A 10358-nucleotide genomic window follows, 5' to 3' on the forward strand; every position below is an offset into this window, starting at 1 on the left:
AATTTATTGATAATGATAATGTTGGGTATTTATGATAGTTTTTAAAACTTATGGGTATAAGTCATGTTTCATGTTTTTCCAAAATAAATTTGGAAAATATGTTTTGAAAACTGATATCCAAACACATTTTCATTTTCAAAGAAAACTTCACCCAAATCAGATTTTTCAGAACAAATTTGAGAATCTATCGCGTAACGATAACTTGTTATTCCTTCCCGAATGAGAACTAATCTCTATAGCATTTTGTAAAGTTCAGTTGTTCAGCGGAGAAAATTTGGCGTACAACAGCACAACCTCGAATTAATCAAATCAATAAGTTCACATATTGAATTGTTAACTACAAGGAATATAAAAAATTTTGATTTACGGTTGCCTGTTTTAAAAATTCATTGTAGTTTCATATAGGGCTTCAAGGACATTATTTATCCAACAAAAAAGGAATTTTACGGATATTTTTAAGGAATCTCTGAATTTTTTAATATCGTAAATAAGTCATAATATAGAGGTGTTTAGTGTAGTTAATTCTTTTTTCTTTAATTATCAATTATTGGAGCGACCATAACATAGGAGTAGGGCTAATAATGGGGAAGAAACGCACTGCGAACCTTATCCTTGTGTCGGAGAAAATATCTGAATGTGTTATTATTATAATTATAAAAATCGTTACTCCACAATTATAAAGGGGCCCTATTCGGCATTGCCCTTTCTTGTTTTAAGTATTTAGAAATTGAAATTTCACTGATTAAAATTACGAAAAGGACGTCCCAAACCCACTACTGTTCGACTTTATTCGGCAGTACTGCTTAGCTCTTCCCAATACTATTGGGGTTCGTTTGATTTGAGGGATAAAATATGTTTATTACTGTCTAAATTTTAGAATTAGGTTCATTTTGGGTTTGATTGAAGGTGTTAGCTAAAACAAGTTATAATCTCGATTTTAATCCTATAGTTATGAGATATTCTGATTTTGAACTAACAAAGTGAGGAGATGAATGATCTCAGTTTTACCTTCATCACTTGTGAAAAGTAAGGTCATTTGTCTTCTCTGCTTTATCCTTGGATATAATTATTAGAACTAAAGGAAAAGAGAAAGAGAAAAAGTAAAGTTTTTCTTTTCCCTTAACCAATTTTTTTTTTTTATAGCTATATTATGCTAAGTTTTTAAACTTGACTCCCGGTAGAGAACATTGTTAATTAGCTAGGTTTTAAACATGACCTAAAACAAGTTTTGAATTCCCTTACCATTGTATTTAAAGTTTCTCCTATATCAAAGGACTTAAAAACTTCACATACATATAAAAAGAATTTACTATATTTATATAGTTGTATACGGTCGAAATAGATTTCGGCCTTCCTACGTTCGATCGAGTTCGAGTGGCAAGAAACCGAAGTGGAATTTTGGGAGTGAGTTCCGAAGACAGTACAAACGAGCCTCGAGTCCGAAAGCTGCTCGAGGAGTCGGCTCGATAATCTTATCGAGCACGTGACCAAATTGATCCGCAAGGCATTGCTTCGAGGTCGGAAATGCGCTACGTCCACCCCGAAGGTCGAACTCAAGCCAAAACCGAGGGCTCGACCCAATAACGAGTTCGAGCCAGTATCGAGCTCACAGACAAGAGCCGTTACAACCGCACTAAGGGAGAGAATCTTAGCGGGAATCAAGGAAGAGATAATTCATCATGTGTCCTCCACTACATGCTTTATTTTATTATAAATAAAATAATATCCCTCTATTATAAAGGGGAAAATCCTTGTAAGAAGAAAGAGACACCGAATACATTGTAACAAAAGATCATTTCTCATATACAAAGATATTTCCTTGTGCTTGTTTTACTTTATCTTACTCATTCTCTTTGCTCATTATTCTCATTCTCATAGTCAAGAATATACGTATTTCTATCTCTCTATACGATTTGTATCAAAGGGTATCACGTATCCTTAGAACCATACATAAATTTAACGTTATCTTATTTCTCGGGTAAACAATAATATAATTTTTCGCTAAAAAATATTTGATAGCTCCGATCGGAGAGGTCAGCTCCATCACTGCCCCATGTGAAGACCACGCAAGCTCGATTCCTCTTTTGGGTGACTAAAGCAATAATAGAAGTTTCGACATAACCTATTTTGATCTATATGTACGTAAATAATTTAAAGTTTCAAGCCGCTGCAATTATATCAGGTCCATACTGACGGCTGATTGCCAGATTTCCCAAAGGAGGATAGAGACCCATCGCTTTATTGTCCTATTCATTAATTTATGTGATCGTGTTTGATGGACATCAAGTTTATAAATGAAAGAATAATTTTTAAAACTTGTGCGTTATAATTTAATTGTTATTAAATATATTAAGATATCGTTCTTTTTAGAACTGATTAAAAAGAAAGGATTGTCACATAAATTAGGACGATGTGAGGATAATATACAATATTATCTCTTTCAATTTACTTACAATATTTTATAAATTTGCTTGCCTCGTAGGCAGGGGCGGATGCAACATAGAGTTACCGAATTCAACTGAACCCAATATTTTTGATGCGAAGTATAAATTTATATATAAAAATTATTAAATTATATTAAATAATATATATAAACACATAACTTTAAAATATAATGAGTTCAATACTAATAACTTTAAATGTTAAACCGATAAAATAAAAATTCTAAATTTGTCTATGCTCGTAACCGTTTGTGACTCATTAAATTGATGATGACCCACACCAAATCAAGAAACATGGCATGTGGTAGTAGTGGTTCCTGGAACCCAGCAAGCTGTATTTGTCCAAAAGCATCCTAGTGATGAAGGCAATATATCATATTTTTATTAATGTTTCGACAACTTGAAGAAAATGGTGAGCAGAAAATCTAATCATACTTTGATTAATGTTATCTTAACTCTAAAAAAAAAATGGTGGAGGAAAAATCTGTCGTAGTTTTTTTTTTTTTCATGGTTTAGTGAAAACGTGAGTAGATTTCACTCGACAGGTCTGATTCAGTTCTCATTGTCCTCCTTTCCGCTTCCTTTAATTAATTCAAATTGTTGTCCACCTAATATCTTAAATTAAAAATAGCTTTTGGATATATATATATATATATATATATATATATATATATATATATATATATATATATATATATATATATATATATATATACTAGTTTTAGTAGTACGCATTTTGCACGTGTACCCATCTTGATGATATGTTTAAAACAATTAGATAAGTATTATATTAAAATTATGTTTAAGTTATAAAGTAGAAGTTTACATAATTCAAATAAGGAAATAATTTATATAATATATTTAACATTACAAATTTAAATACAATTCAAATAAGTAAGGATTAAATGCACAATATTTGATTGATTAAAAACTTCGAAATATTAGGGAAAACTTAAATGATAATTTTGGGTAAATGATGATAACGAGTATATAATTAGTGATTAACGCGCAATTTATAGTTTTAATTATTGTTCCAATAAAGTTCAAAACTAAATAGTGATGATTTTGGACTTCCGCTTTTGGTGCCTCCGATTAAGTTATTAAAGTTATCCGATTCTTGTTTATTTTGGAATTATTTAATAGAATATATTTGATATACATAAATTAAATGATAAGGATGTAATAATAATAATATATTTAACTTCCCTAAAGTTAGATACTATATCATTTGAACTTGATGTACAATTGTTAAGTGTCTTTTTATTAATTAAGTATTTTTGGAATTTGATAATATGTATTTATTTTTTGTACATAAATGTTATAAAATAAGTGCTTATTTTTAAGGTTAAAAGTTCATTCAACTTTACACAAGTACATAAGGGTTTGATCTATCGATTTCACGTGAATTTTCAAAGAATATCCTTTGAATATATCTTTTGAAAAATACTACTATTTGTGTGGCCTAATATTAAATCCTAAAGTATGGATATTTGTTAATTCATATGCTTTTATCACAATTTCTCAAAAATTTATCATCTAATATAAATAACTTAATATATGAAAAACTACATCAAGTCATTTATTGTATCAATGGAAAAAGAAAAACTTCCTTTGGTGAACTTTTATATTTAGGTGAATAGCCACCAGATTTGGTAGGATTTTTGGAAGCCTTAGTGCTCGTTGGCTTTAAAAAATTTCCATTCATATATAGATTTTACATTGAACTTTCTTTGTTCAAGAATAGAAGTAGTAAATTCATTAATGATCTCAAATCATAAATATTAGTTGTAGTTTATTTATAAGAGGGAATTTAGTGCATTTAATATCGTTATACAAAGAGATACGTATGTCAAATAAGGAAGAATTTAATAACCAAAATTTTAACTAATTTTGAAGTCCTAAAAATTAGAAAAATAACTAAATTACTGTTTTGTCCAATATGAAGCATATTTTTTAAGTACTACTCTTTCAGTCTTATGGTACGTGCTTTGCGTGTGTACCTATGTCAGTGAGTATACGACTTTTTAGAAAATCGTAAGTACTACTCCTATATAATATGTTTTTATTATAAATTATACTCCTATATATATATATATATATATATATATATATATATATATATATATATAAGTTATATGGCTTATCTATAAAACCTTTTAGTTAAAATTATTTTATATCTTTTTCTCTTTGCCATCCTAGCTTTCGTTAGTAGTCTATATAAGTAAAGTTTGATTTGAGTTTAAATTTCTAACTATTAGGATTTTTACATAATTTAAATAAAGAAGGATTTTGATTACCAAAATTTCAGCTAACTTTAAAGTCCAAAATATTAGGATAATAACTTAAATTACTATTTGGTCCAGTGTAAAATCTGTTTTTAAAGGATAAAAAAAGCGAACGACATCTCACTAAGGGCATTCGTGATTTTAATATAGTAAGTATAGATAGATAAAAATAAAATTAAAAAAATCTGGCCGGCTTTTTTTTTTTACTCTCCATGTAATTGGAAAAAAGATTTTCAAAAAAGAATGTTTGTGATAAATGTCTGATTCAGTGGGTCCAAATTTTGTGAAAGAAGCTAAACAGTTATCGCCATTTACGGTGAAAATCAATCACAGAATTATCTCATGATTTTATGCATAAATATTCAAAGATACCTCGATTTAGTGTTTACCAAACAGATATACCTTTATTATACTATTTAATCTTTTTCGTTACCTTTTTCTTTTCTTTTGTTACACATTTAAAAGTCGCAAAAATCTTCTTCACGGAATCAAGGGATAATGTATCTTCGACTATTAATTATTCTTTTTTTAACATCATTCACGTCAAGTAAATTTCCTCTCATATGCTAAACTTTTTTTACTTAGACGGAATACATTTTCCCTAACACTAGTTACTATTAATTAATGCTTAAATATTATTTAAAAATGATATGAGACCAATAAACTAAAGTCGTCAAAGTTATTTCTATTATATTTCATTCAAATGTTACGTAAAACCGTACATTTCGTAAGATGAAGATATTACGATGAATAGTAGATGAATAATCAATCTTTCTGAAATTATGATCGAGGAAATAGTAGTAAATTGTATGTTACTGTATTTAAAGGCAAACATAAATCATAAATGTACAAAAAAAGGATATTTTGAGAGTTTGAGATCCAAGTTTTTAAACCTGTCAAACTAGGGAAACATGTTCAATCTGTTTCTAAATTGCAGCTTATATATGCTCAGCACAGCACATAAACAGATACGTACAAGATACAACCATTTATTTCTTATCAAAATCTTTTCATTCCATTCTCCATACTTCAATTGAAAATGTCAAAGTATACAAGATATCCTTTCGTTTATCCCTTATAATTAATAATTGAAGGTGCAAAAGTTAAAAGCATGTGTTGACTGTCTACCAACTGTGTCCATATCTTGAAACAATAAAACAAGGAAAAACAGACAAATAAAAGTAGAAGGTAACTTCAATAACTCTAAAAGGGTAAATATGTACCAAAAAAGAGAAAAATTATTGATGTTCAAAGGAGCCGACAAGCGTCCATTACGTTTCAACTTCTTAATCACGTTAATTTGACTACTCAAAAGAGGACCTTTAATTTAGCCCACAAATTATTGACATTAATCTTGTACTCATCCTATCTTATTGGTTTGGAATTGCAGCTGGTGCGATGAGTTAATTGGTTGTCTGTATTTTCATAATATATTTTGAGGCCTTGGTACTTATAATAAATAGCCGTCATGGTCCAACCATCCGCTTAAAATATTCTCTAATTATCTTGTCGTGTTTCTCTTTTATATATTTCTTAAAAAAATATTAAATAGGATAAATTTTGTCTGTTTTACCCTTATTTATCTTTTATGATATAATCTCTCTTTATTTAATATTTAGTCATAATTGATGAGGTGTTTGTAGTCTTCAAGGATAATTATTACTAAGGGTAAAAGCACAAATAACCGATTTTAGGGCCACCATTTAAGTGGTACCCGAAGTTTTTTTTTTTTTTTTTTTTTGCAAATTTACCCACTTTATAACACACTTCAGAATTCGCTTGTGATCACTTCAGAATTCACAAATGAAGATACAAATTTATAGCTCAGATTAAGATCTGAAGTTTAATTATTTCAAAGTGCAACTTTAGAATCGAAAATGTGAATTCTTATCAGTTCAAAGTGTAACTTTAGAATCTGATATAAAGTTTTAGTTGTTTCAAAGTGCAACTTCAGAACCGGAGATCTGAAGTTCTTATCATTTCAAAGTACAACTTCGGAATCGGACCTTATCATTTCAAAGTGCAACTTCGGAATCGGACCTGAAGTTTAGCTCTTCTTTCCTCTCATGTTTTGAACTCTAACTTCTTTCCTCTCATGTTTTGAACTCTAAAATCAGCCATAAAACCTCCACAAACCACCCAATACAGCCACAACGACAGTAGTTCTCTTAAACCTTCATTAACGCCGATAGTCTCCTCCACTAAAAGCTACATTAAACAGTCATGAGAGCCACCCAAACAGCCACCAAAGGAACACACTTTTATCTCCAAAACTAATTGAAACAACCACCATAACACTATCACTATTTCCGCCATGTAAAAGCTGCGATGCAACTGTGCAAAGAAAAAGAAGAAGCAGCAGCAGCGGATCTGAATTTTAGAGTTCTTTTAGGATTGAGTATCAGTTAAACTTTTTTTCCAAAAATAAATACAAATTAAATATGGGCGACTAAAAAGGGTGCCTTGTGAAATTTTTACATTAACAGAACATGCATAGAAATTAAAGTAGAATAGGTAAAGGTAATGGTTTATTGATCTTGTTCCTATCTCTTCTAATTATATTATTTTAAATTTCTGTTGTTTCGCCCGAAAGGGTTGAAAAAAACTAGTATATTAGTACATTGTATATGCAAAGATCTTGAACTCGTTGTATTTAATTTGTTTTACGTCATATCTTTCTTTGTCTTTTATTTGTATTTTTCCTATTTTGCCTTCAGAAGAATTAAAAGGGAGAATGATTTCATTGTTTTACTAGGAAAAGCAATTATATATAATACAGATGATATACATTAAGATTTAAGGGTGCAAAACAAAAATAACAAACAAGAATAATTCAATGCTTTAACTCCCAATCTCCGACTGCGGAAGCCATTTGGACGTACAATTAATCCTTACTTTATCCAAAGTTTTTATATTTCTTGTGACATGCTTTTTCATAACCTCATCTCATTTTCAGTTCTTAATGCCAAAGAAGAAAATCGCATCTCTCTCTCCTTCTTATCACCTGAAAAAACCCATGAAAACCATCATAAATTTTCACTGAACCAACCAGCAAAATTCGTTCTTGGTGAAGCTCGAGTTGCTCCTCTTTTTTGTGGTAAGTTACTAAACTCATTTTTACACTAGACAACTATTAGTATTTTCTTCATATCTTTTTATATAGAGATCCGTTTTAAGTGATCCAAGACTTTATGGAAAGCTATTTCATAGATCTATAACCTTTATGAAGGAACCAAACCTGATTTGTCTTTTATTTACCCGAAAATAGGTGATGAAGTACAGGGCAGGGCATGTGCTGATGAAGTACATGTGATGCAGTACAAGGCAGGTACTGCCCAGATTTGCTGTTTTATAAACCCTCCCTGTACTATTGTTAGTAATGTTAGCATAACTTTTTGTACAAAATTGACATGAGGGCGATTCAAGATGTTCTGAAACGCTAAGATACATATCTACAACTGAAAAGAAGATCACACAATCTAGTTTGTCCTTTTTCATCTTCAAATCTGAGTCACAACACGAGATATTGATACTGTCCAAAATTTCTGTTTCAAACATTTTGGGTAATTTTCACTAATATCATGTTTAGTTTGACTTTTTAAATCACTGAACTTATATAGATATGTGATTATGTATTTAAGGTATATATACTCTTGTAAAATCTAAGGGGAAATATTTGAGGAAGTGGACGGATTTGGTTTGTCTATGGCGTAGATGATTCGAACGTCCTCAAGTTGTGATTGAACTATTTTGTGGTAAAACACCAAGGTTTGTATATAAACTTTGTACTCTTTTTACTTACTGAAATATTTTGAAATAACCTGATATTTTATTTTTTTTCTTATCTTCAATTTATATCGTTGTATTCGTGTTATATCAAGTGTTGTAATATATTCGCTAAATCGCCCACTCGTACGAATTGCTTGATCGTTTTGTATTCTTGTTGGGACTTTGTCCTTCTTGTGGCAGTGACTTTGTCACTCATCTTGGCATGCTTCTTGATTCAGATCTTTTGCCATCTTGACTTTGGATTTGTAGTTCGTCTTAAATTGTTGAACTTGTCTGTGTTAAGTACGAACTAGAAAGCCATTTTTTAATATGGTTCTTGATTATCTTGACTATTAGGTTTTGACCCTACTTTATTTGGGGTTTCGGTCCATCTTGATATCTGATTTTACTTAGTGTGATGGCATGACGTACATATTGGGGAAAAAATAGATATTTGACAAACTCTCTTGGATTGATAGTATACGCTCAACTCTTGAATCTTGAACATTGTTATTGATATTTGAAAACACTTCAAGGGTTGATATTTGATACTTTTGATATATTTGTTCACTTGTTTTAAATTATGTTTCATTTGAGCCACCTATTACTGAAAATGAGAATTGGAGAAGTTAATGGCTACAAGCCTAAAGTTTATACACCACTAAGCTTTATGTTTAGCGATAGTTATTTTCTATCGTAGGTAATGTACGGGATGAAATTTGAAGATGGCCTTATGAATTAGTCTTTTTGGGAGCACTTATGGAGATCACATTTTCATATGCACCATGGTTTTGTATAGTTTTGGGACTTGTACATAATATATATGTCACACTTATGTATGTTATTTGGAGGCTTGTTGGATCTTAAGACCATCTTGTAACTTGAATTTAGTAACTTATTTTGCTATTTTAGGGTGGGTTAATAACTTAAGTCTTGTAATATGCTGAATTTACACTTTGTCTTGTAAATATGTACAAAGAAGAAAACTAGCTTTCCTTTGTATACCCGATAGTTTGAAATTTATGTACAATACAAACTTGTAGTGATGTTGAATGAAAGTATAATTTTGTTAGGAAGTTGCTTTAACGTGTTGAGTATTCAAAAAAGGGTTATATCACCTTATGTTGATATTTTGACATTGTATTTTATTTTTAAAAAGGATTATGAAGAGTATTTTCAAAAATAAAAATATTACACTTTGGACCTCATCGCATGGGACTATTTTTGCTACTAAATTATTATGAATATATATTTTTAATTAATATCTTCTTAATATTGTAAGTAGTAAATTAGATTTGTTTCGTAAGTAGCACTCTTCCAAAGGGGTTGCTACAAGTTTTGGTATCAGAGCCTAGGTTTGTGATTCTAGGATTTTTGTTGTGATCGTACCTAATATTGTTGTTATTTTCTTTCTTGAAAATGACTTGAAGATTATAAATTTTTGCATACTTGTTTAATGTAATTTGATGTATTCATTGTGCATACGCATCAAGTACATGTCTTTAATGCAGTGTGATCTTATCTTTTATTGGAATTTAATATGGCCTCTTCTTCGAATAGAGCTATTGAATACGTTGATGAAAGTAAGGCCCATTATAATGCTCCACCTCACCTCCAGGAAGGAGATGAGGTACCCTTGCCTGACCTAAATCATCACCATTTTAGTGAAAATGAAGTGGGCAATAATCCAAGAGCAATGGGTCATAATACTCCTATTATGACTCCTCCATTTCAACAGATGGCTGAGTTCTTTCGTCACTTGGCTGAGACAATGTCAGAACCTAGTGAAGTGAATTTTGAGAAGATGAGGAAAATGAGTGGAGTTGAATTTGAAGGCACTATTGATCCCACGGTAGCTGAACAA

At 30.3% G+C, this 10358-nt stretch overlaps 1 long non-coding RNA gene across 2 annotated transcripts; it reads left to right on the plus strand.

Moving 5' to 3' along the window:
- Positions 1-6501: 6501 nt before the first annotated feature.
- LOC107775416 (uncharacterized) lies at positions 6502-9580 on the plus strand. 2 transcript variants are annotated; one of them, XR_012699361.1, is made up of 3 exons: positions 6502-7823; positions 7995-8494; positions 9195-9580. It is a non-coding gene; the product is annotated as an uncharacterized LOC107775416 (long non-coding RNA). The 2 variants fall into 2 exon arrangements; XR_001645745.1 differs by having other exon boundaries at positions 7995-8054.
- Positions 9581-10358: the final 778 nt, after the last annotated feature.

This window comes from Nicotiana tabacum, chromosome 15 (genome assembly GCF_000715075.1).
Source record: "Nicotiana tabacum cultivar K326 chromosome 15, ASM71507v2, whole genome shotgun sequence".
Taxonomy (NCBI): Eukaryota; Viridiplantae; Streptophyta; class Magnoliopsida; order Solanales; family Solanaceae; genus Nicotiana; species Nicotiana tabacum.